Source organism: Lissotriton vulgaris, chromosome 1_1 (assembly GCF_964263255.1).
Source record: "Lissotriton vulgaris chromosome 1_1, aLisVul1.2, whole genome shotgun sequence".
Taxonomy (NCBI): domain Eukaryota; kingdom Metazoa; phylum Chordata; class Amphibia; order Caudata; family Salamandridae; genus Lissotriton; species Lissotriton vulgaris.
This window is the reverse complement of record NC_141685.1, coordinates 232,061,560-232,084,741: the sequence shown is the minus strand read 5'-3', so window position 1 is coordinate 232,084,741 and position 23,182 is coordinate 232,061,560. Positions and strand designations below refer to the sequence as shown.

Below are 23,182 nucleotides of genomic sequence, written 5' to 3'. Positions count from 1 at the left end.
GATTAATCTTGCATTAGACCTCGAATAACTCCCAAAAATTGTCCAGGAATGGATTTCCTTCATAAAAAATAATTAGTCTGCATACCATCTTGAAGTGGGAGCCCGGCTAGCTCAGTCGGTAGAGCATGAGACTCTTAATCTCAGGGTCGTGGGTTCGAGCCCCACGTTGGGCGAAAATGAGTAATTTTTGCTGGACTCTCATAATCTTGTGATTATTCTTGCATTAGACATGCAATAACTATCAAAAATGGTATCTCCCTTGGTTTCTCATTGGTGGGAAATTTAACTTCAAGATTAGGTAGGGTATGAGTCTAGATGAACACACCACAATATCACTCATATTCGAGTAGTAAACATGCCAACCTGAACTGTAAAACATCCCATAAGTGGAGGTAAGGCATAAGTTAGGAGTGAACTGAACACTGTTATGGGCAATTGGACTTCAAATAAAGTGTGTAAGGCAGTGAGGTTACTTTTTTCATGTTATGCAGATTAAACACACAGGGGAATAAGCTCAAATGGTAGAGCGCTCGCTTAGCATGCGAGAGGTAGCGGGATCGATGCCCGCATTCTCCATTATAAAATTTGCATACATTTTATTTTTAACTTGTCATTGCCAAGGTCATTGCAGAGTAAGAACAGAAAAATCACAGATGGCTTTCAAATATGGTCTCATTATAACAACTAAAGTGGTTTAATCAAAAGGGTTCAGGTATTCTTTAGCATGTGAGAGGAATTTGAATTCTTATGCAATCTCAAAATGAAGTTCTCACAACTTCCGTTTTCATTTTCTCTTATTTTTTTTTGACACTCTGTCCTCTGAAGGATGTATAAATCTGGCTTTCCTTGCAAAACAAGAGTAGAGGAATATCCAGGATTTGATTTTCTTCACAAAAAGGGATTGGTCTGCATACTGTCTTAAGGAGGGAGCCCGGCTAGCTCAGTCGGTAGAGCATGAGACTCTTAATCTCAGGGTCGAGGGTTCGAGCCACACGTTTGGCGAAAACGAGTAATTTTTGCCTGAATATTGCATTGACTCTCATAATATGGAGATTAATCTTGCATTAGACCTGCAATAACTCCCAAAAATTGTCCAGGAATGGATTTCCTTCATAAAAAATAATTAGTCTGCATACCATCTTGAAGTGGGAGCCCGGCTAGCTCAGTCGGTAGAGCATGAGACTCTTAATCTCAGGGTCGTGGGTTCGAGCCCCACGTTGGGCGAAAATGAGTAATTTTTGCTGGACTCTCATAATCTTGTGATTATTCTTGCATTAGACATGCAATAACTATCAAAAATGGTATCTCCCTTGGTTTCTCATTGGTGGGAAATTTAGCTTCAAGATTAGCTAGGGTATGAGTCTAGATGAACACACCGCAATATCACTCATATTCGAGTAGTAAACAGGCCAACCTGAACTGTAAAACATCCCATAAGTGGAGGTAAGGCATAAGTTAGGAGTGAACTTAACACTGTTATGGGCAATTGGACTTCAAATAAAGTGTGGAAGGCAGTAAGGTTACTTTTTTCATGTTATGCAGATTAAACACACAGGGGAATTAGCTCAAATGGTAGAGCGCTCGCTTAGCATGCGAGAGGTAGCGGGATCAATGCCCGCATTCTCCATTATAAAATTTGCATACATTTTATTTTTAACTTGTCATTGCCAAGGTCATTGCAGAGTAAGAACATAAAAATCACAGATGGCTTTCAAATATGGTCTCATTATAACAACTAAAGTGGTTTAATCAAAAGGTATTCAGGTATTCTTTAGCATGTGAGAGGAATTTGAATTCTTATGCAATCTCAAAATGAAGTTCTCACAACTTCCGTTTTCATTTTCTCTTATTTTTTTTGACACTCTGTCCTCTGAAGGATGTATAAATCTGGCTTCCTTGCGAAACAAGAGTAGAGGAATATCCAGGATTTGATTTTCTTCACAAAAAGGGATTGGTCTGCATACTGTCTTAAGGAGGGAGCCCGGCTAGCTCAGTCGGTAGAGCATGAGACTCTTAATCTCAGGGTCGTGGGTTCAAGCCCCATGTTGGGCGAAAACGAGTAATTTTTGCCTGAATATTGCATTGACTCTCATAATATGGAGATTAATCTTGCATTAGACCTGCAATAACTCCCAAAAATTGTCCAGGAATGGATTTCCTTCATAAAAAATGATTAGTCTGCATACCATCTTGAAGTGGGAGCCCGGCTAGCTCAGTCGGTAGAGCATGAGACTCTTAATCTCAGGGTCGTGGGTTCAAGCCCCACGTTGGGCGAAAACGAGTAATTTTTGCCTGAATATTGCATTGACTCTCATAATATGGAGATTAATCTTGCATTAGACCTGCAATAACTCCCAAAAATTGTCCAGGAATGGATTTCCTTCATAAAAAATGATTAGTCTGCATACCATCTTGAAGTGGGAGCCCGGCTAGCTCAGTCGGTAGAGCATGAGTCTCTTAATCTCAGGGTCGTGGGTTCGCGCCCCACGTTGGGCGAAAATGAGTAATTTTTGCTGGACTCTCATAATCTGGTGATTATTCTTGCATTAGACATGCAATAACTATCAAAAATGGTATCTCCCTTGGTTTCTCATTGGTGGGAAATTTAACTTCAAGATTAGGTAGGGTATGAGTCTAGATGAACACACCACAATATCACTCATATTCGAGTAGTAAACAGGCCAACCTGAACTGTAAAACATCCCATAAGTGGAGGTAAGGCATAAGTTAGGAGTGAACTGAACACTGTTATGGGCAATTGGACTTCAAATAAAGTGTGGAAGGCAGTGAGGTTACTTTTTTCATGTTATGCAGATTAAAAACACAGGGGAATTAGCTCAAATGGTAGAGCACTCGCTTAGCATGCGAGAGGTAGCGGGATCGATGCCCGCATTCTCTATTATAAAATTTGCATACATTTTATTTTTAACTTGTCATTGCCAAGGTCATTGCAGAGTAAGAACAGAAAAATCACAGATGGCTTTCAAATATGGTCTCATTATAACAACTAAAGTGGTTTAATCAAAAGGGTTCAGGTATTCTTTAGCATGTGAGAGGAATTTGAATTCTTATGCAATCTCAAAATGAAGTTCTCACAACTTCCATTTTCATTTTCTTTTATTTTTTTGACACTCTGTCCTCTGAAGGATGTATAAATCTGGCTTTCCTTGCAAAACAAGAGTAGAGGAATATCCAGGATTTGATTTTTTTCACAAAAAGGGATTGGTCTGCATACTGTCTTAAGGAGGGAGCCCGGCTAGCTCAGTCGGTAGAGCATGAGACTCTTAATCTCAGGGTCGTGGGTTCGAGCCCCACGTTGGGCGAAAACGAGTAATTTTTGCCTGAATATTGCATTGACTCTCATAATATGGAGATTAATCTTGCATTAGACCTGCAATAACTCCCAAAAATTGTCCAGGAATGGATTTCCTTCATAAAAAATGATTAGTCTGCATACCATCTTGAAGTGAGAGCCTGGCTAGCTCAGTCGGTAGAGCATGAGACTCTTAATCTCAGGGTCGTGGGTTCGAGCCCCACGTTGGGCGAAAATGAGTAATTTTTGCTGGACTCTCATAATCTTGTGATTATTCTTGCATTAGACATGCAATAACTATCAAAAATGGTATCTCCCTTGGTTTCTCATTGGTGGGAAATTTAACTTCAAGATTAGGTAGGGTATGAGTCTAGATGAACACACCACAATATCACTCATATTCGAGTAGTAAACAGGCCAACCTGAACTGTAAAACATCCCATAAGTGGAGGTAAGGCATAAGTTAGGAGTGAACTGAACACTGTTATGGGCAATTGGACTTCAAATAAAGTGTGGAAGGCAGTGAGGTTACTTTTTTCATGTTATGCAGATTAAACACACAGGGGAATTAGCTCAAATGGTAGAGCGCTCGCTTAGCATGCGAGAGGTAGCGGGAGCGATGCCCGCATTCTCCATTATAAAATTTGCATACATTTTATTTTTAACTTGTCATTGCCAAGGTCATTGCAGAGTAAGAACAGAAAAATCACAGATGGCTTTCAAATATGGTCTCATTATAACAACTAAAGTGGTTTAATCAAAAGGGTTCAGGTATTCTTTAGCATGTGAGAGGAATTTGAATTCTTATGCAATCTCAAAATGAAGTTCTCACAACTTCCGTTTTCATTTTCTCTTATTTTTTTGGACACTCTGTCCTCTGAAGGATGTATAAATCTGGCTTTCCTTGCAAAACAAGAGTAGAGGAATATCCAGGATTTGATTTTCTTCACAAAAAGGGATTGGTCTGCATACTGTCTTAAGGAGGGAGCCTGGCTAGCTCAGTCGGTAGAGCATGAGACTCTTAATCTCAGGGTCGTGGGTTCGAGCCCCACGTTGCGCGAAAACGAGTAACTTTTGCCTGAATATTGCATTGACTCTCATATTATGGAGATTAATCTTGCATTAGACCTGCAATAACTCCCAAAAATTGTCCAGGAATGGATTTCCTTCATAAAAAATGATTAGTCTGCATACCATCTTGAAGTGGGAGCCCGGCTAGCTCAGTCGGTAGAGCATGAGACCCTTAATCTCAGGGTCGTGGGTTCGAGCCCCACGTTGGGCGAAAATGAGTAATTTTTGCTGGATTATTGCATTGACTCTCATAATCTGGTGAATATTCTTGCATTAGACATGCAATAACTATCAGAAATGGTATCTCCCTTGGTTTCTCATTGGTGGGAAATTTAACTTCAAGATTAGCTAGGGTATGAGTCTAGATGAACACACCGCAATATCACTCATATTCGAGTAGTAAACAGGCCAACCTGAACTGTAAAACATCCCATAAGTGGAGGTAAGGCATAAGTTAGGAGTGAACTTAACACTGTTATGGGCAATTGGACTTCAAATAAAGTGTGGAAGGCAGTAAGGTTACTTTTTTCATGTTATGCAGATTAAACACACAGGGGAATTAGCTCAAATGGTAGAGCGCTCGCTTAGCATGCGAGAGGTAGCGGGATCAATGCCCGCATTCTCCATTATAAAATTTGCATACATTTTATTTTAAACTTGTCATTGCCAAGTTCATTGCAGAGTAAGAACAGAAAAATCACAGATGGCTTTCAAATATGGTCTCATTATAACAACTAAAGTGGTTTAATCAAAAGGGTTCAGGTATTCTTTAGCATGTGAGAGGAATTTGAATTCTTATGCAATCTCAAAATGAAGTTCTCACAACTTCCGTTTTCATTTTCTCTTATTTTTTTTGACACTCTGTCCTCTGAAGGATGTATAAATCTGGCTTCCTTGCAAAACAAGAGTAGAGGAATATCCAGGATTTGATTTTTTTCACAAAAAGGGATTGGTCTGCATACTGTCTTAAGGAGGGAGCCCGGCTAGCTCAGTCGGTAGAGCATGAGACTCTTAATCTCAGGGTCGTGGGTTCGAGCCCCACGTTGGGCGAAAACGAGTAATTTTTGCCTGAATATTGCATTGACTCTCATAATATGGAGATTAATCTTGCATTAGACCTGCAATAACTCCCAAAAATTGTCCAGGAATGGATTTCCTTCATAAAAAATGATTAGTCTGCATACCATCTTGAAGTGGGAGCCCGGCTAGCTCAGTCGGTAGAGCATGAGACTCTTAATCTCAGGGTCGTGGGTTCGAGCCCCACGTTGGGCGAAAATGAGTAATTTTTGCTGGACTCTCATAATCTTGTGATTATTCTTGCATTAGACATGCAATAACTATCAAAAATGGTATCTCCCTTGGTTTCTCATTGGTGGGAAATGTAACTTCAAGATTAGGTAGGGTATGAGTCTAGATGAACACACCACAATATCACTCATATTCGAGTAGTAAACAGGCCAACCTGAACTGTAAAACATCCCATAAGTGGAGGTAAGGCATAAATTAGGAGTGAACTGAACACTGTTATGGGCAATTGGACTTCAAATAAAGTGTGGAAGGCAGTGAGGTTACTTTTTTCATGTTATGCAGATTAAACACACAGGGGAATTAGCTCAAATGGTAGAGCGCTCGCTTAGCATGCGAGAGGTAGCGGGATCGATGCCCGCATTCTCCATTATAAAATTTGCATACATTTTATTTTTAACTTGTCATTGCCAAGGTCATTGCAGAGTAAGAACAGAAAAATCACAGATGGCTTTCAAATATGGTCTCATTATAACAACTAAAGTGGTTTAATCAAAAGGGTTCAGGTATTCTTTAGCATGTGAGAGGAATTTGAATTCTTATGCAATCTCAAAATGAAGTTCTCACAACTTCCGTTTTCATTTTCTCTTATTTTTTTGGACACTCTGTCCTCTGAAGGATGTATAAATCTGGCTTTCCTTGCAAAACAAGAGTAGAGGAATATCCAGGATTTGATTTTCTTCACAAAAAGGGATTGGTCTGCATACTGTCTTAAGGAGGGAGCCCGGCTAGCTCAGTCGGTAGAGCATGAGACTCTTAATCTCAGGGTCGTGGGTTTGAGCCCCACGTTGCGCGAAAACGAGTAACTTTTGCCTGAATATTGCATTGACTCTCATAATATGGAGATTAATCTTGCATTAGACCTGCAATAACTCCCAAAAATTGTCCAGGAATGGATTTCCTTCATAAAAAATGATTAGTCTGCATACCATCTTGAAGTGGGAGCCCGGCTAGCTCAGTCGGTAGAGCATGAGACCCTTAATCTCAGGGTCGTGGGTTCGAGCCCCACGTTGGGCGAAAATGAGTAATTTTTGCTGGATTATTGCATTGACTCTCATAATCTGGTGAATATTCTTGCATTAGACATGCAATAACTATCAGAAATGGTATCTCCCTTGGTTTCTCATTGGTGGGAAATTTAACTTCAAGATTAGCTAGGGTATGAGTCTAGATGAACACACCGCAATATCACTCATATTCGAGTAGTAAACAGGCCAACCTGAACTGTAAAACATCCCATAAGTGGAGGTAAGGCATAAGTTAGGAGTGAACTTAACACTGTTATGGGCAATTGGACTTCAAATAAAGTGTGGAAGGCAGTAAGGTTACTTTTTTCATGTTATGCAGATTAAACACACAGGGGAATTAGCTCAAATGGTAGAGCGCTCGCTTAGCATGCGAGAAGTAACGGGATCGATGCCCGCATTCTCCATTATAAAATTTGCATACATTTTATTTTTAACTTGTCATTGCCAAGGTCATTGCAGAGTAAGAACAGAAAAATCACAGATGGCTTTCAAATATGGTCTCATTATAACAACTAAAGTGGTTTATTCAAAAGGGTTCAGGTATTCTTTAGCATGTGAGAGGAATTTGAATTCTTATGCAATCTCAAAATGAAGTTCTCACAACTTCCATTTTCATTTTCTCTTATTTTTTTTGACACTCTGTCCTCTGAAGGATGTATAAATCTGGCTTTCCTTGCAAAACAAGAGTAGAGGAATATCCAGGATTTGATTTTCTTCACAAAAAGGGATTGGTCTGCATACTGTCTTAAGGAGGGAGCCCGGCTAGCTCAGTCGGTAGAGCATGAGACTCTTAATCTCAGGGTCGTGGGTTAGAGCCCCAAGTTGGGCGAAAAAGAGTAATTTTTGCCTGAATATTGCATTGACTCTCATAATATGGAGATTAATCTTGCATTAGACCTCGAATAACTCCCAAAAATTGTCCAGGAATGGATTTCCTTCATAAAAAATAATTAGTCTGCATACCATCTTGAAGTGGGAGCCCGGCTAGCTCAGTCGGTAGAGCATGAGACTCTTAATCTCAGGGTCGTGGGTTCGAGCCCCCTGTTGGGCGAAAATGAGTAATTTTTGCTGGACTCTCATAATCTTGTGATTATTCTTGCATTAGACATGCAATAACTATCAAAAATGGTATCTCCCTTGGTTTCTCATTGGTGGGAAATTTAACTTCAAGATTAGGTAGGGTATGAGTCTAGATGAACACACCACAATATCACTCATATTCGAGTAGTAAACAGGCCAACCTGAACTGTAAAACATCCCATAAGTGGAGGTAAGGCATAAGTTAGGAGTGAACTGAACACTGTTATGGGCAATTGGACTTCAAATAAAGTGTGGAAGGCAGTGAGGTTACTTTTTTCATGTTATGCAGATTAAACACACAGGGGAATTAGCTCAAATGGTAGAGCGCTCGCTTAGCATGCGAGAGGTAGCGGGATCGATGCCCGCATTCTCCATTATAAAATTTGCATACATTTTATTTTTAAGTTGTCATTGCCAAGGTCATTGCAGAGTAAGAACAGAAAAATCACAGATGGCTTTCAAATATGGTCTCATTATAACAACTAAAGTGGTTTAATCAAAAGGATTCAGGTATTCTTTAGCATGTGAGAGGAATTTGAATTCTTATGCAATCTCAAAATGAAGTTCTCACAACTTCCGTTTTCATTTTCTCTTATTTTTTTGGACACTCTGTCCTCTGAAGGATGTATAAATCTGGCTTTCCTTGCAAAACAAGAGTAGAGGAATATCCAGGATTTGATTTTCTTCACAAAAAGGGATTGGTCTGCATACTGTCTTAAGGAGGGAGCCCGGCTAGCTCAGTCGGTAGAGCATGAGACTCTTAATCTCAGGGTCGTGGGTTCGAGCCCCACGTTGCGCGAAAACGTGTAACTTTTGCCTGAATATTGCATTGACTCTCATAATATGGAGATTAATCTTGCATTAGACCTGCAATAACTCCCAAAAATTGTCCAGGAATGGATTTCCTTCATAAAAAATGATTAGTCTGCATACCATCTTGAAGTGGGAGCCCGGCTAGCTCAGTCGGTAGAGCATGAGACCCTTAATCTCAGGGTCGTGGGTTCGAGCCCCACGTTGGGCGAAAATGAGTAATTTTTGCTGGATTATTGCATTGACTCTCATAATCTGGTGAATATTCTTGCATTAGACATGCAATAACTATCAGAAATGGTATCTCCCTTGGTTTCTCATTGGTGGGAAATTTAACTTCAAGATTAGCTAGGGTATGAGTCTAGATGAACACACCGCAATATCACTCATATTCGAGTAGTAAACAGGCCAACCTGAACTGTAAAACATCCCATAAGTGGAGGTAAGGCATAAGTTAGGAGTGAACTTAACACTGTTATGGGCAATTGGACTTCAAATAAAGTGTGGAAGGCAGTAAGGTTACTTTTTTCATGTTATGCAGATTAAACACACAGGGGAATTAGCTCAAATGGTAGAGCGCTCGCTTAGCATGCGAGAAGTAACGGGATCGATGCCCGCATTCTCCATTATAAAATTTGCATACATTTTATTTTTAACTTGTCATTGCCAAGGTCATTGCAGAGTAAGAACAGAAAAATCACAGATGGCTTTCAAATATGGTCTCATTATAACAACTAAAGTGGTTTATTCAAAAGGGTTCAGGTATTCTTTAGCATGTGAGAGGAATTTGAATTCTTATGCAATCTCAAAATGAAGTTCTCACAACTTCCATTTTCATTTTCTCTTATTTTTTTTGACACTCTGTCCTCTGAAGGATGTATAAATCTGGCTTTCCTTGCAAAACAAGAGTAGAGGAATATCCAGGATTTGATTTTCTTCACAAAAAGGGATTGGTCTGCATACTGTCTTAAGGAGGGAGCCCGGCTAGCTCAGTCGGTAGAGCATGAGACTCTTAATCTCAGGGTCGTGGGTTAGAGCCCCAAGTTGGGCGAAAAAGAGTAATTTTTGCCTGAATATTGCATTGACTCTCATAATATGGAGATTAATATTGCATTAGACCTCGAATAACTCCCAAAAATTGTCCAGGAATGGATTTCCTTCATAAAAAATAATTAGTCTGCATACCATCTTGAAGTGGGAGCCTGGCTAGCTCAGTCGGTAGAGCATGAGACTCTTAATCTCAGGGTCGTGGGTTCGAGCCCCACGTTGGGCGAAAATGAGTAATTTTTGCTGGACTCTCATAATCTTGTGATTATTCTTGCATTAGACATGCAATAACTATCAAAAATGGTATCTCCCTTGGTTTCTCATTGGTGGGAAATTTAACTTCAAGATTAGGTAGGGTATGAGTCTAGATGAACACACCACAATATCACTCATATTCGAGTAGTAAACAGGCCAACCTGAACTGTAAAACATCCCATAAGTGGAGGTAAGGCATAAGTTAGGAGTGAACTGAACACTGTTATGGGCAATTGGACTTCAAATAAAGTGTGGAAGGCAGTGAGGTTACTTTTTTCATGTTATACAGATTAAACACACAGGGGAATTAGCTCAAATGGTAGAGCGCTCGCTTAGCATGCGAGAGGTAGCGGGATCGATGCCCGCATTCTCCATTATAAAATTTGCATACATTTTATTTTTAACTTGTCATTGCCAAGGTCATTGCAGAGTAAGAACAGAAAAATCACAGATGGCTTTCAAATATGGTCTCATTATAACAACTAAAGTGGTTTAATCAAAAGGGTTCAGGTATTCTTTAGCATGTGAGAGGAATTTGAATTCTTATGCAATCTCAAAATGAAGTTCTCACAACTTCCGTTTTCATTTTCTCTTATTTTTTTTTGACACTCTGTCCTCTGAAGGATGTATAAATCTGGCTTTCCTTGCAAAACAAGAGTAGAGGAATATCCAGGATTTGATTTTCTTCACAAAAAGGGATTGGTCTGCATACTGTCTTAAGGAGGGAGCCCGGCTAGCTCAGTCGGTAGAGCATGAGACTCTTAATCTCAGGGTCGTGGGTTCGAGCCCCACGGTGGGCGAAAACGAGTAATTTTTGCCTGAATATTGCATTGACTCTCATAATATGGAGATCAATCTTGCATTAGACCTGCAATAACTCCCAAAAATTGTCCAGGAATGGATTTCCTTCATAAAAAATGATTAGTCTGCATACCATCTTGAAGTGGGAGCCCGGCTAGCTCAGTCGGTAGAGCATGAGACCCTTAATCTCAGGGTCGTGGGTTCGAGCCCCCGGTTGGGCGAAAATGAGTAATTTTTGCTGGATTATTGCATTGACTCTCATAATCTGGTGAATATTCTTGCATTAGACATGCAATAACTATCAGAAATGGTATCTCCCTTGGTTTCTCATTGGTGGGAAATTTAACTTCAAGATTAGCTAGGGTATGAGTCTAGATGAACACACCGCAATATCACTCATATTCGAGAAGTAAACAGGCCAACCTGAACTGTAAAACATCCCATAAGTGGAGGCAAGGCATAAGTTAGGAGTGAACTTAACACTGTTATGGGCAATTGGACTTCAAATAAAGTGTGGAAGGCAGTAAGGTTACTTTTTTCATGTTATGCAGATTAAACACACAGGGGAATTAGCTCAAATGGTAGAGCGTTAGCTTAGCATGCGAGAGGTAGCGGGATCGATGCCCGCATTCTCCATTGTAAAATTTGCATACATTTTATTTTTAACTTGTCATTGCCAAGGACATTGCAGAGTAAGAACAGAAAAATCACAGATGGCTTTCAAATATGGTCTCATTATAACAACTAAAGTGGTTTAATCAAAAGGGTTCAGGTATTCTTTAGCATGTGAGAGGAATTTGAATTCTTATGCAATCTCAAAATGAAGTTCTTACAACTTCCATTTTCATTTTCTCTTATTTTTTTTGACACTGTCCTCTGAAGGATGTATAAATCTGGCTTTCCTTGCAAAACAAGAGTAGAGGAATATCCAGGATTTGATTTTCTTCACAAAAAGGGATTGGTCTGCATACTGTCTTAAGGAGGGAGCCCGGCTAGCTCAGTCGGTAGAGCATGAGACTCTTAATCTCAGGGTCGTGGGTTCGAGCCCCAAATTGGGCGAAAAAGAGTAATTTTTGCCTGAATATTGCATTGACTCTCATAATATGGAGATTAATCTTGCATTAGACCTGCAATAACTCCCAAAAACTGTCCAGGAATGGATTTCCTTCATAAAAAATAATTAGTCTGCATACCATCTTGAAGTGGGAGCCCGGCTAGCTCAGTCGGTAGAGCATGAGACTCTTAATCTCAGGGTCGTGGGTTCGAGCCCCACGTTGGGCGAAAATGAGTAATTTTTGCTGGATTATTGCATTGACTCTCATAATCTGGTGAATATTCTTGCATTAGACATGCAATAACTATCAAAAATGGTATCTCCCTTGGTTTCTCATTTGTGGGAAATTTAACTTCAAGATTAGCTAGGGTATGAGTCTAGATGAACACACCGCAATATCACTCATATTCGAGTAGTAAACAGGCCAACCTGAACTGTAAAACATCCCATAAGTGGAGGTAAGGCATAAGTTAGGAGTGAATTTAACACTGTTATGGGCAATTGGACTTCAAATAAAGTGTGGAAGGCAGTAAGGTTACTTTTTTCATGTTATGCAGATTAAACACACAGGGGAATTAGCTCAAATGGTAGAGCGCTCGCTTAGCATGCGAGAGGTAGCAGGATCGATGCCCGCATTCTCCATTATAAAATTTGCATACATTTTATTTTTAACTTGTCATTGCCAAGGTCATTGCAGAGTAAGAACAGAAAAATCACAGATGGCTTTCAAATATGGTCTCATTATAACAACTAAAGTGGTTTAATCAAAAGGGTTCAGGTATTCTTTAGCATGTGAGAGGAATTTGAATTCTTATGCAATCTCAAAATGAAGTTCTCACAACTTTCATTTTCATTTTCTCTTATTTTTTTTGACACTCTGTCCTCTGAAGGATGTATAAATCTGGCTTTCCTTGCAAAACAAGAGTAGAGGAATATCCAGGATTTGATTTTCTTCACAAAAAGGGATTGGTCTGCATACTGTCTTAAGGAGGGAACCCGGCTAGCTCAGTCGGTAGAGCATGAGACTCTTAATCTCAGGGTCGTGGGTTCGAGCCCCACGTTGGGCGAAAATGAGTAATTTTTGCCTGAATATTGCATTTACTCTCATAATATGGGGATTAATCTTGCATTAGACCTGCAATAACTCCCAAAAAGTGTCCAGGAATGGATTTCCTTCATAAAAAATGATTAGTCTGCATACCATCTTGAAGTGGGAGCCCGGCTAGCTCAGTCGGTAGAGCACGAGACTCTTAATCTCAGGGTCGTGGGTTCGAGCCCCACGTTGGGCGATAATGAGTAATTTTTGCTGGATTATTGCATTGACTCTCATAATCTGGTGAATATTCTTGCATTAGACATGCAATAACTATCAAAAATGGTATCTCCCTTGGTTTCTCATTGGTGGGAAATTTAACTTCAAGATTAGCTAGGGTATGAGTCTAGATGAACACACCGCAATATCACTCATATTCGAGTAGTAAACAGGCCAACCTGAACTGTAAAACATCCCATAAGTGGAGGTAAGGCATAAGTTAGGAGTGAACTTAACACTGTTATGGGCAATTGGACTTGAAATAAAGTGTGGAAGGCAGTAAGGTTACTTTTTTCATGTTATGCAGATTAAACACACAGGGGAATAAGCTCAAATGGTAGAGCGCTCGCTTAGCATGCGAGAGGTAGCGGGATCGATGCCCGCATTCTCCATTATAAAATTTGCATACATTTTATTTTTAACTTGTCATTGCCAAGGTCATTGCAGAGTAAGAACAGAAAAATCACAGATGGCTTTCAAATATGGTCTCATTATAACAACTAAAGTGGTTTAATCAAAAGGGTTCAGGTATTCTTTAGCATGTGAGAGGAATTTGAATTCTTATGCAATCTCAAAATGAAGTTCTCACAACTTCCATTTTCATTTTCTCTTATTTTTTTTGACACTCTGTCCTCTGAAGGATGTATAAATCTGGCTTTCCTTGCAAAACAAGAGTAGAGGAATATCCAGGATTTGATTTTCTTCACAAAAAGGGATTGGTCTGCATACTTTCTTAAGGAGGGAACCCGGCTAGCTCAGTCGGTAGAGCAAGAGACTCTTAATCTCAGGGTCGAGGGTTCGAGCCACACGTTTGGCGAAAACGAGTAATTTTTGCCTGAATATTGCATTGACTCTCATAATATGGAGATTAATCTTGCATTAGACCTGCAATAACTCCCAAAAATTGTCCAGGAATGGATTTCCTTCATAAAAAATAATTAGTCTGCATACCATCTTGAAGTGGGAGCCCGGCTAGCTCAGTCGGTAGAGCATGAGACTCTTAATCTCAGGGTCGTGGGTTCGAGCCCCATGTTGGGCGAAAATGAGTAATTTTTGCTGGACTCTCATAATCTTGTGATTATTCTTGCATTAGACATGCAATAACTATCAAAAATGGTATCTCCCTTGGTTTCTCATTGGTGGGAAATTTAGCTTCAAGATTAGCTAGGGTATGAGTCTAGATGAACACACCGCAATATCACTCATATTCGAGGAGTAAACAGGCCAACCTGAACTGTAAAACATCCCATAAGTGGAGGTAAGGCATAAGTTAGGAGTGAACTTAACACTGTTATGGGCAATTGGACTTCAAATAAAGTGTGGAAGGCAGTAAGGTTACTTTTTTCATGTTATGCAGATTAAACACACAGGGGAATTAGCTCAAATGGTAGAGCGCTCGCTTAGCATGCGAGAGGTAGCGGGATCAATGCCCGCATTCTCCATTATAAAATTTGCATACATTTTATTTTTAACTTGTCATTGCCAAGGTCATTGCAGAGTAAGAACAGAAAAATCACAGATGGCTTTCAAATATGGTCTCATTATAACAACTAAAGTGGTTTAATCAAAAGGGTTCAGGTATTCTTTAGCATGTGAGAGGAATTTGAATTCTTATGCAATCTCAAAATGAAGTTCTCACAACTTCCGTTTTCATTTTCTCTTATTTTTTTTGACACTCTGTCCTCTGAAGGATGTATAAATCTGGCTTCCTTGCAAAACAAGAGTAGAGGAATATCCAGGATTTGATTTTTTTCACAAAAAGGGATTGGTCTGCATACTGTCTTAAGGAGGGAGCCCGGCTAGCTCAGTCGGTAGAGCATGAGACTCTTAATCTCAGGGTCGTGGGTTCGAGCCCCACGTTGGGCGAAAACGAGTAATTTTTGCCTGAATATTGCATTGACTCTCATAATATGGAGATTAATCTTGCATTAGACCTGCAATAACTCCGAAAAATTGTCCAGGAATGGATTTCCTTCATAAAAAATGATTAGTCTGCATACCATCTTGAAGTGGGAGCCCGGCTAGCTCAGTCGGTAGAGCATGAGACTCTTAATCTCAGGGTCGTGGGTTCGAGCCCCACGTTGGGCGAAAATGAGTAATTTTTGCTGGACTCTCATAATCTTGTGATTATTCTTGCATTAGACATGCAATAACTATCAAAAATGGTATCTCCCTTGGTTTCTCATTGGTGGGAAATTTAACTTCAAGATTAGGTAGGGTATGAGTCTAGATGAACACACCACAATATCACTCATATTCGAGTAGTAAACAGGCCAACCTGAACTGTAAAACATCCCATAAGTGGAGGTAAGGCATAAGTTAGGAGTGAACTGAACACTGTTATGGGCAATTGGACTTCAAATAAAGTGTGGAAGGCAGTGAGGTTACTTTTTTCATGTTATGCAGATTAAACACACAGGGGAATTAGCTCAAATGGTAGAGCGCTCGCTTAGCATGCGAGAGGTAGCGGGATCGATGCCCGCATTCTCCATTATAAAATTTGCATACATTTTATTTTTAACTTGTCATTGCCAAGGTCATTGCAGAGTAAGAACAGAAAAATCACAGATGGCTTTCAAATATGGTCTCATTATAACAACTAAAGTGGTTTAATCAAAAGGGTTCAGGTATTCTTTAGCATGTGAGAGGAATTTGAATTCTTATGCAATCTCAAAATGAAGTTCTCACAACTTCCGTTTTCATTTTCTCTTATTTTTTTGGACACTCTGTCCTCTGAAGGATGTATAAATCTGGCTTTCCTTGCAAAACAAGAGTAGAGGAATATCCAGGATTTGATTTTCTTCACAAAAAGGGATTGGTCTGCATACTGTCTTAAGGAGGGAGCCCGGCTAGCTCAGTCGGTAGAGCATGAGACTCTTAATCTCAGGGTCGTGGGTTCGAGCCCCACGTTGCGCGAAAATGAGTAACTTTTGCCTGAATATTGCATTGACTCTCATAATATGGAGATTAATCTTGCATTAGACCTGCAATAACTCCCAAAAATTGTCCAGGAATGGATTTCCTTCATAAAAAATGATTAGTCTGCATACCATCTTGAAGTGGGAGCCCGGCTAGCTCAGTAGGTAGAGCATGAGACCCTTAATCTCAGGGTCGTGGGTTCGAGCCCCACGTTGGGCGAAAATGAGTAATTTTTGCTGGATTATTGCATTGACTCTCATAATCTGGTGAATATTCTTGCATTAGACATGCAATAACTATCAGAAATGGTATCTCCCTTGGTTTCTCATTGGTGGGAAATTTAACTTCAAGATTAGCTAGGGTATGAGTCTAGATGAACACACCGCAATATCACTCATATTCGAGTAGTAAACAGGCCAACCTGAACTGTAAAACATCCCATAAGTGGAGGTAAGGCATAAGTTAGGAGTGAAATTAACACTGTTATGGGCAATTGGACTTCAAATAAAGTGTGGAAGGCAGTAAGGTTACTTTTTTCATGTTATGCAGATTAAACACACAGGGGAATTAGCTCAAATGGTAGAGCGCTCGCTTAGCATGCGAGAAGTAGCGGGATCGATGCCCGCATTCTCCATTATAAAATTTGCATACATTTTATTTTTAACTTGTCATTGCCAAGGTCATTGCAGAGTAAGAACAGAAAAATCACAGAGGGCTTTCAAATATGGTCTCATTATAACAACTAAAGTGGTTTATTCAAACGGGTTCAGGTATTCTTTAGCATGTGAGAGGAATTTGAATTCTTATGCAATCTCAAAATGAAGTTCTCACAACTTCCATTTTCATTTTCTCTTATTTTTTTTGACACTCTGTCCTCTGAAGGATGTATAAATCTGGCTTTCCTTGCAAAACAAGAGTAGAGGAATATCCAGGATTTGATTTTCTTCACAAAAAGGGATTGGTCTGCATACTGTCTTAAGGAGGGAGCCCGGCTAGCTCAGTCGGTAGAGCATGAGACTCTTAATCTCAGGGTCGTGGGTTAGAGCCCCAAGTTGGGCGAAAAAGAGTAATTTTTGCCTGAATATTGCATTGACTCTCATAATATGGAGATTAATCTTGCATTAGACCTCGAATAACTCCCAAAAATTGTCCAGGAATGGATTTCCTTCATAAAAAATAATTAGTCTGCATACCATCTTGAAGTGGGAGCCCGGCTAGCTCAGTCGGTAGAGCATGAGACTCTTAATCTCAGGGTCGTGGGTTCGAGCCCCACGTTGGGCGAAAATGAGTAATTTTTGCTGGACTCTCATAATCTTGTGATTATTCTTGCATTAGACATGCAATAACTATCAAAAATGGTATCTCCCTTGGTTTCTCATTGGTGGGAAATTTAACTTCAAGATTAGGTAGGGTATGAGTCTAGATGAACACACCACAATATCACTCATATTCGAGTAGTAAACAGGCCAACCTGAACTGTAAAACATCCCATAAGTGGAGGTAAGGCATAAGTTAGGAGTGAACTGAACACTGTTATGGGCAATTGGACTTCAAATAAAGTGTGGAAGGCAGTGAGGTTACTTTTTTCATGTTATGCAGATTAAACACACAGGGGAATTAGCTCAAATGGTAGAGCGCTCGCTTAGCATGCGAGAGGTAGCGGGATCGATGCCCGCATTCTCCATTATAAAATTTGCATACATTTTATTTTTAACTTGTCATTGCCAAGGTCATTGCAGAGTAAGAACAGAAAAATCACAGATGGCTTTCAAATATGGTCTCATTATAACAACTAAAGTGGTTTAATCAAAAGGGTTCAGGTATTCTTTAGCATGTGAGAGGAATTTGAATTCTTATGCAATCTCAAAATGAAGTTCTCACAACTTCCGTTTTCATTTTCTCTTATTTTTTTTTGACACTCTGTCCTCTGAAGGATGTATAAATCTGGCTTTCCTTGCAAAACAAGAGTAGAGGAATATCCAGGATTTGATTTTCTTCACAAAACGGGATTGGTCTGCATACTGTCTTAAGGAGGGAGCCCGGCTAGCTCAGTCGGTAGAGCATGAGACTCTTAATCTCAGGGTCGTGGGTTCGAGCCCCACGGTGGGCGAAAACGAGTAATTTTTGCCTGAATATTGCATTGACTCTCATAATATGGAGATTAATCTTGCATTAGACCTGCAATAACTCCCAAAAATTGTCCAGGAATGGATTTCCTTCATAAAAAATGATTAGTCTGCATACCATCTTGAAGTGGGAGCCCGGCTAGCTCAGTCGGTAGAGCATGAGACCCTTAATCTCAGGGTCGTGGGTTCGAGCCCCCGGTTGGGCGAAAATGAGTAATTTTTGCTGGATTATTGCATTGACTCTCATAATCTGGTGAATATTCTTGCATTAGACATGCAATAACTATCAGAAATGGTATCTCCCTTGGTTTCTCATTAGTGGGAAATTTAACTTCAAGATTAGCTAGGGTATGAGTCTAGATGAACACACCGCAATATCACTCATATTCGAGAAGTAAACAGGCCAACCTGAACTGTAAAACATCCCATAAGTGGAGGTAAGGCATAAATTAGGAGTGAACTGAACACTGTTATGGGCAATTGGACTTCAAATAAAGTGTGGAAGGCAGTGAGGTTACTTTTTTCATGTTATGCAGATTAAACACACAGGGGAATTAGCTCAAATGGTAGAGCGCTCGCTTAGCATGCGAGAGGTAGCGGGATCGATGCCCGCATTCTCCATTATAAAATTTGCATACATTTTATTTTTCACTTGTCATTGCCAAGGTCATTGCAGAGTAAGAACAGAAAAATCACAGATGGCTTTCAAATATGGTCTCATTATAACAACTAAAGTGGTTTAATCAAAAGGGTTCAGGTATTCTTTAGCATGTGAGAGGAATTTGAATTCTTATGCAATCTCAAAATGAAGTTCTCACAACTTCCGTTTTCATTTTCTCTTATTTTTTTTTGACACTCTGTCCTCTGAAGGATGTATAAATCTGGCTTTCCTTGCAAAACAAGAGTAGAGGAATATCCAGGATTTGATTTTCTTCACAAAACGGGATTGGTCTGCATACTGTCTTAAGGAGGGAGCCCGGCTAGCTCAGTCGGTAGAGCATGAGACTCTTAATCTCAGGGTCGTGGGTTCGAGCCCCAAATTGGGCGAAAAAGAGTAATTTTTGCCTGAATATTGCATTGACTCTCATAATATGGAGATTAATCTTGCATTAGACCTGCAATAACTCCCAAAAATTGTCCAGGAATGGATTTCCTTCATAAAAAATGATTAGTCTGCATACCATCTTGAAGTGGGAGCCCGGCTAGCTCGGTCGGTAGAGCATGAGACTCTTAATCTCAGGGTCGTGGGTTCGAGCCCCACGTTGGGCGAAAATGAGTAATTTTTGCTGGACTCTCATAATCTTGTGATTATTCTTGCATTAGACATGCAATAACTATCAAAAATGGTATCTCCCTTGGTTTCTCATTGGTGGGAAATTTAACTTCAAGATTAGGTAGGGTATGAGTCTAGATGAACACACCACAATATCACTCATATTCGAGTAGTAAACAGGCCAACCTGAACTGTAAAACATCCCATAAGTGGAGGTAAGGCATAAGTTAGGAGTGAACTGAACACTGTTATGGGCAATTGGACTTCAAATAAAGTGTGGAAGGCAGTGAGGTTACTTTTTTCATGTTATGCAGATTAAACACACAGGGGAATTAGCTCAAATGGTAGAGCGCTCGCTTAGCATGCGAGAGGTAGCGGGATCGATGCCCGCATTCTCCATTATAAAATTTGCATACATTTTATTTTTAACTTGTCATTGCCAAGGTCATTGCAGAGTAAGAACAGAAAAATCACAGATGGCTTTCAAATATGGTCTCATTATAACAACTAAAGTGGTTTAATCAAAAGGGTTCAGGTATTCTTTAGCATGTGAGAGGAATTTGAATTCTTATGCAATCTCAAAATGAAGTTCTCACAACTTCCGTTTTCATTTTCTCTTATTTTTTTGGACACTCTGTCCTCTGAAGGATGTATAAATCTGGCTTTCCTTGCAAAACAAGAGTAGAGGAATATCCAGGATTTGATTTTCTTCACAAAAAGGGATTGGTCTGCATACTGTCTTAAGGAGGGAGCCCGGCTAGCTCAGTCGGTAGAGCATGAGACTCTTAATCTCAGGGTCGTGGGTTCGAGCCCCACGTTGCGCGAAAACGAGTAACTTTTGCCTGAATATTGCATTGACTCTCATAATATGGAGATTAATCTTGCATTAGACCTGCAATAACTCCCAAAAATTGTCCAGGAATGGATTTCCTTCATAAAAAATGATTAGTCTGCATACCATCTTGAAGTGGGAGCCCGGCTAGCTCAGTCGGTAGAGCATGAGACCCTTAATCTCAGGGTCGTGGGTTCGAGCCCCACGTTGGGCGAAAATGAGTAATTTTTGCTGGATTATTGCATTGACTCTCATAATCTGGTGAATATTCTTGCATTAGACATGCAATAACTATCAGAAATGGTATCTCCCTTGGTTTCTCATTGGTGGGAAATTTAACTTCAAGATTAGCTAGGGTATGAGTCTAGATGAACACACCGCAATATCACTCATATTCGAGTAGTAAACAGGCCAACCTGAACTGTAAAACATCCCATAAGTGGAGGTAAGGCATAAGTTAGGAGTGAACTTAACACTGTTATGGGCAATTGGACTTCAAATAAAGTGTGGAAGGCAGTAAGGTTACTTTTTTCATGTTATGCAGATTAAACACACAGGGGAATTAGCTCAAATGGTAGAGCGCTCGCTTAGCATGCGAGAAGTAACGGGATCGATGCCCGCATTCTCCATTATAAAATTTGCATACATTTTATTTTTAACTTGTCATTGCCAAGGTCATTGCAGAGTAAGAACAGAAAAATCACAGATGGCTTTCAAATATGGTCTCATTATAACAACTAAAGTGGTTTATTCAAAAGGGTTCAGGTATTCTTTAGCATGTGAGAGGAATTTGAATTCTTATGCAATCTCAAAATGAAGTTCTCACAACTTCCATTTTCATTTTCTCTTATTTTTTTTGACACTCTGTCCTCTGAAGGATGTATAAATCTGGCTTTCCTTGCAAAACAAGAGTAGAGGAATATCCAGGATTTGATTTTCTTCACAAAAAGGGATTGGTCTGCATACTGTCTTAAGGAGGGAGCCCGGCTAGCTCAGTCGGTAGAGCATGAGACTCTTAATCTCAGGGTCGTGGGTTAGAGCCCCAAGTTGGGCGAAAAAGAGTAATTTTTGCCTGAATATTGCATTGACTCTCATAATATGGAGATTAATCTTGCATTAGACCTCGAATAACTCCCAAAAATTGTCCAGGAATGGATTTCCTTCATAAAAAATAATTAGTCTGCATACCATCTTGAAGTGGGAGCCTGGCTAGCTCAGTCGGTAGAGCATGAGACTCTTAATCTCAGGGTCGTGGGTTCGAGCCCCACGTTGGGCGAAAATGAGTAATTTTTGCTGGACTCTCATAATCTTGTGATTATTCTTGCATTAGACATGCAATAACTATCAAAAATGGTATCTCCCTTGGTTTCTCATTGGTGGGAAATTTAACTTCAAGATTAGGTAGGGTATGAGTCTAGATGAACACACCACAATATCACTCATATTCGAGTAGTAAACAGGCCAACCTGAACTGTAAAACATCCCATAAGTGGAGGTAAGGCATAAGTTAGGAGTGAACTGAACACTGTTATGGGCAATTGGACTTCAAATAAAGTGTGGAAGGCAGTGAGGTTACTTTTTTCATGTTATGCAGATTAAACACACAGGGGAATTAGCTCAAATGGTAGAGCGCTCGCTTAGCATGCGAGAGGTAGCGGGATCGATGCCCGCATTCTCCATTATAAAATTTGCATACATTTTATTTTTAACTTGTCATTGCCAAGGTCATTGCAGAGTAAGAACAGAAAAATCACAGATGGCTTTCAAATATGGTCTCATTATAACAACTAAAGTGGTTTAATCAAAAGGGTTCAGGTATTCTTTAGCATGTGAGAGGAATTTGAATTCTTATGCAATCTCAAAATGAAGTTCTCACAACTTCCGTTTTCATTTTCTCTTATTTTTTTGGACACTCTGTCCTCTGAAGGATGTATAAATCTGGCTTTCCTTGCAAAACAAGAGTAGAGGAATATCCAGGATTTGATTTTCTTCACAAAAAGGGATTGGTCTGCATACTGTCTTAAGGAGGGAGCCGGCTAGCTCAGTCGGTAGAGCATGAGACTCTTAATCTCAGGGTCGTGGGTTCGAGCCCCACGTTGCGCGAAAACGAGTAACTTTTGCCTGAATATTGCATTGACTCTCATAATATGGAGATTAATCTTGCATTAGACCTGCAATAACTCCCAAAAATTGTCCAGGAATGGATTTCCTTCATAAAAAATGATTAGTCTGCATACCATCTTGAAGTGGGAGCCCGGCTAGCTCAGTAGGTAGAGCATGAGACCCTTAATCTCAGGGTCGTGGGTTCGAGCCCCACGTTGGGCGAAAATGAGTAATTTTTGCTGGATTATTGCATTGACTCTCATAATCTGGTGAATATTCTTGCATTAGACATGCAATAACTATCAGAAATGGTATCTCCCTTGGTTTCTCATTGGTGGGAAATTTAACTTCAAGATTAGCTAGGGTATGAGTCTAGATGAACACACCGCAATATCACTCATATTCGAGTAGTAAACAGGCCAACCTGAACTGTAAAACATCCCATAAGTGGAGGTAAGGCATAAGTTAGGAGTGAAATTAACACTGTTATGGGCAATTGGACTTCAAATAAAGTGTGGAAGGCAGTAAGGTTACTTTTTTCATGTTATGCAGATTAAACACACAGGGGAATTAGCTCAAATGGTAGAGCGCTCGCTTAGCATGCGAGAAGGAGCGGGATCGATGCCCGCATTCTCCATTATAAAATTTGCATACATTTTATTTTTAACTTGTCATTGCCAAGGTCATTGCAGAGTAAGAACAGAAAAATCACAGAGGGCTTTCAAATATGGTCTCATTATAACAACTAAAGTGGTTTATTCAAAAGGGTTCAGGTATTCTTTAGCATGTGAGAGGAATTTGAATTCTTATGCAATCTCAAAATGAAGTTCTCACAACTTCCATTTTCATTTTC

General features: G+C 39.8%; 17 non-coding genes across 17 annotated transcripts; all 17 read left to right on the top strand.

The window, feature by feature from the left end:
- The first annotated feature begins 100 nt into the window (after window positions 1–100).
- On the top strand, window positions 101–173 carry TRNAK-CUU (transfer RNA lysine (anticodon CUU)). The gene has a single exon. It is a non-coding gene; the product is annotated as a tRNA-Lys (tRNA).
- Window positions 174–1,151: 978 nt separating this feature from the next.
- On the top strand, window positions 1,152–1,224 carry TRNAK-CUU (transfer RNA lysine (anticodon CUU)). Its single transcript has one exon. It is a non-coding gene; the product is annotated as a tRNA-Lys (tRNA).
- A 2,026-nt stretch (window positions 1,225–3,250) lies between these two features.
- On the top strand, window positions 3,251–3,323 carry TRNAK-CUU (transfer RNA lysine (anticodon CUU)). Its single transcript has one exon. It is a non-coding gene; the product is annotated as a tRNA-Lys (tRNA).
- Window positions 3,324–5,361: 2,038 nt separating this feature from the next.
- TRNAK-CUU (transfer RNA lysine (anticodon CUU)) lies at window positions 5,362–5,434 on the top strand. Its single transcript has one exon. It is a non-coding gene; the product is annotated as a tRNA-Lys (tRNA).
- Window positions 5,435–5,583: 149 nt separating this feature from the next.
- TRNAK-CUU (transfer RNA lysine (anticodon CUU)) lies at window positions 5,584–5,656 on the top strand. Its single transcript has one exon. It is a non-coding gene; the product is annotated as a tRNA-Lys (tRNA).
- A 330-nt stretch (window positions 5,657–5,986) lies between these two features.
- On the top strand, window positions 5,987–6,059 carry TRNAA-AGC (transfer RNA alanine (anticodon AGC)). Its single transcript has one exon. It is a non-coding gene; the product is annotated as a tRNA-Ala (tRNA).
- Window positions 6,060–8,098: 2,039 nt separating this feature from the next.
- TRNAA-AGC (transfer RNA alanine (anticodon AGC)) lies at window positions 8,099–8,171 on the top strand. Its single transcript has one exon. It is a non-coding gene; the product is annotated as a tRNA-Ala (tRNA).
- Window positions 8,172–10,210: 2,039 nt separating this feature from the next.
- TRNAA-AGC (transfer RNA alanine (anticodon AGC)) lies at window positions 10,211–10,283 on the top strand. The gene has a single exon. It is a non-coding gene; the product is annotated as a tRNA-Ala (tRNA).
- A 1,635-nt stretch (window positions 10,284–11,918) lies between these two features.
- On the top strand, window positions 11,919–11,991 carry TRNAK-CUU (transfer RNA lysine (anticodon CUU)). The gene has a single exon. It is a non-coding gene; the product is annotated as a tRNA-Lys (tRNA).
- Window positions 11,992–14,869: 2,878 nt separating this feature from the next.
- On the top strand, window positions 14,870–14,942 carry TRNAK-CUU (transfer RNA lysine (anticodon CUU)). The gene has a single exon. It is a non-coding gene; the product is annotated as a tRNA-Lys (tRNA).
- A 149-nt stretch (window positions 14,943–15,091) lies between these two features.
- On the top strand, window positions 15,092–15,164 carry TRNAK-CUU (transfer RNA lysine (anticodon CUU)). Its single transcript has one exon. It is a non-coding gene; the product is annotated as a tRNA-Lys (tRNA).
- Window positions 15,165–15,494: 330 nt separating this feature from the next.
- Window positions 15,495–15,567, top strand: TRNAA-AGC (transfer RNA alanine (anticodon AGC)). Its single transcript has one exon. It is a non-coding gene; the product is annotated as a tRNA-Ala (tRNA).
- Window positions 15,568–17,203: 1,636 nt separating this feature from the next.
- On the top strand, window positions 17,204–17,276 carry TRNAK-CUU (transfer RNA lysine (anticodon CUU)). Its single transcript has one exon. It is a non-coding gene; the product is annotated as a tRNA-Lys (tRNA).
- Window positions 17,277–17,606: 330 nt separating this feature from the next.
- TRNAA-AGC (transfer RNA alanine (anticodon AGC)) lies at window positions 17,607–17,679 on the top strand. Its single transcript has one exon. It is a non-coding gene; the product is annotated as a tRNA-Ala (tRNA).
- A 990-nt stretch (window positions 17,680–18,669) lies between these two features.
- TRNAA-AGC (transfer RNA alanine (anticodon AGC)) lies at window positions 18,670–18,742 on the top strand. Its single transcript has one exon. It is a non-coding gene; the product is annotated as a tRNA-Ala (tRNA).
- Window positions 18,743–19,720: 978 nt separating this feature from the next.
- On the top strand, window positions 19,721–19,793 carry TRNAA-AGC (transfer RNA alanine (anticodon AGC)). Its single transcript has one exon. It is a non-coding gene; the product is annotated as a tRNA-Ala (tRNA).
- A 2,039-nt stretch (window positions 19,794–21,832) lies between these two features.
- Window positions 21,833–21,905, top strand: TRNAA-AGC (transfer RNA alanine (anticodon AGC)). The gene has a single exon. It is a non-coding gene; the product is annotated as a tRNA-Ala (tRNA).
- Window positions 21,906–23,182: the final 1,277 nt, after the last annotated feature.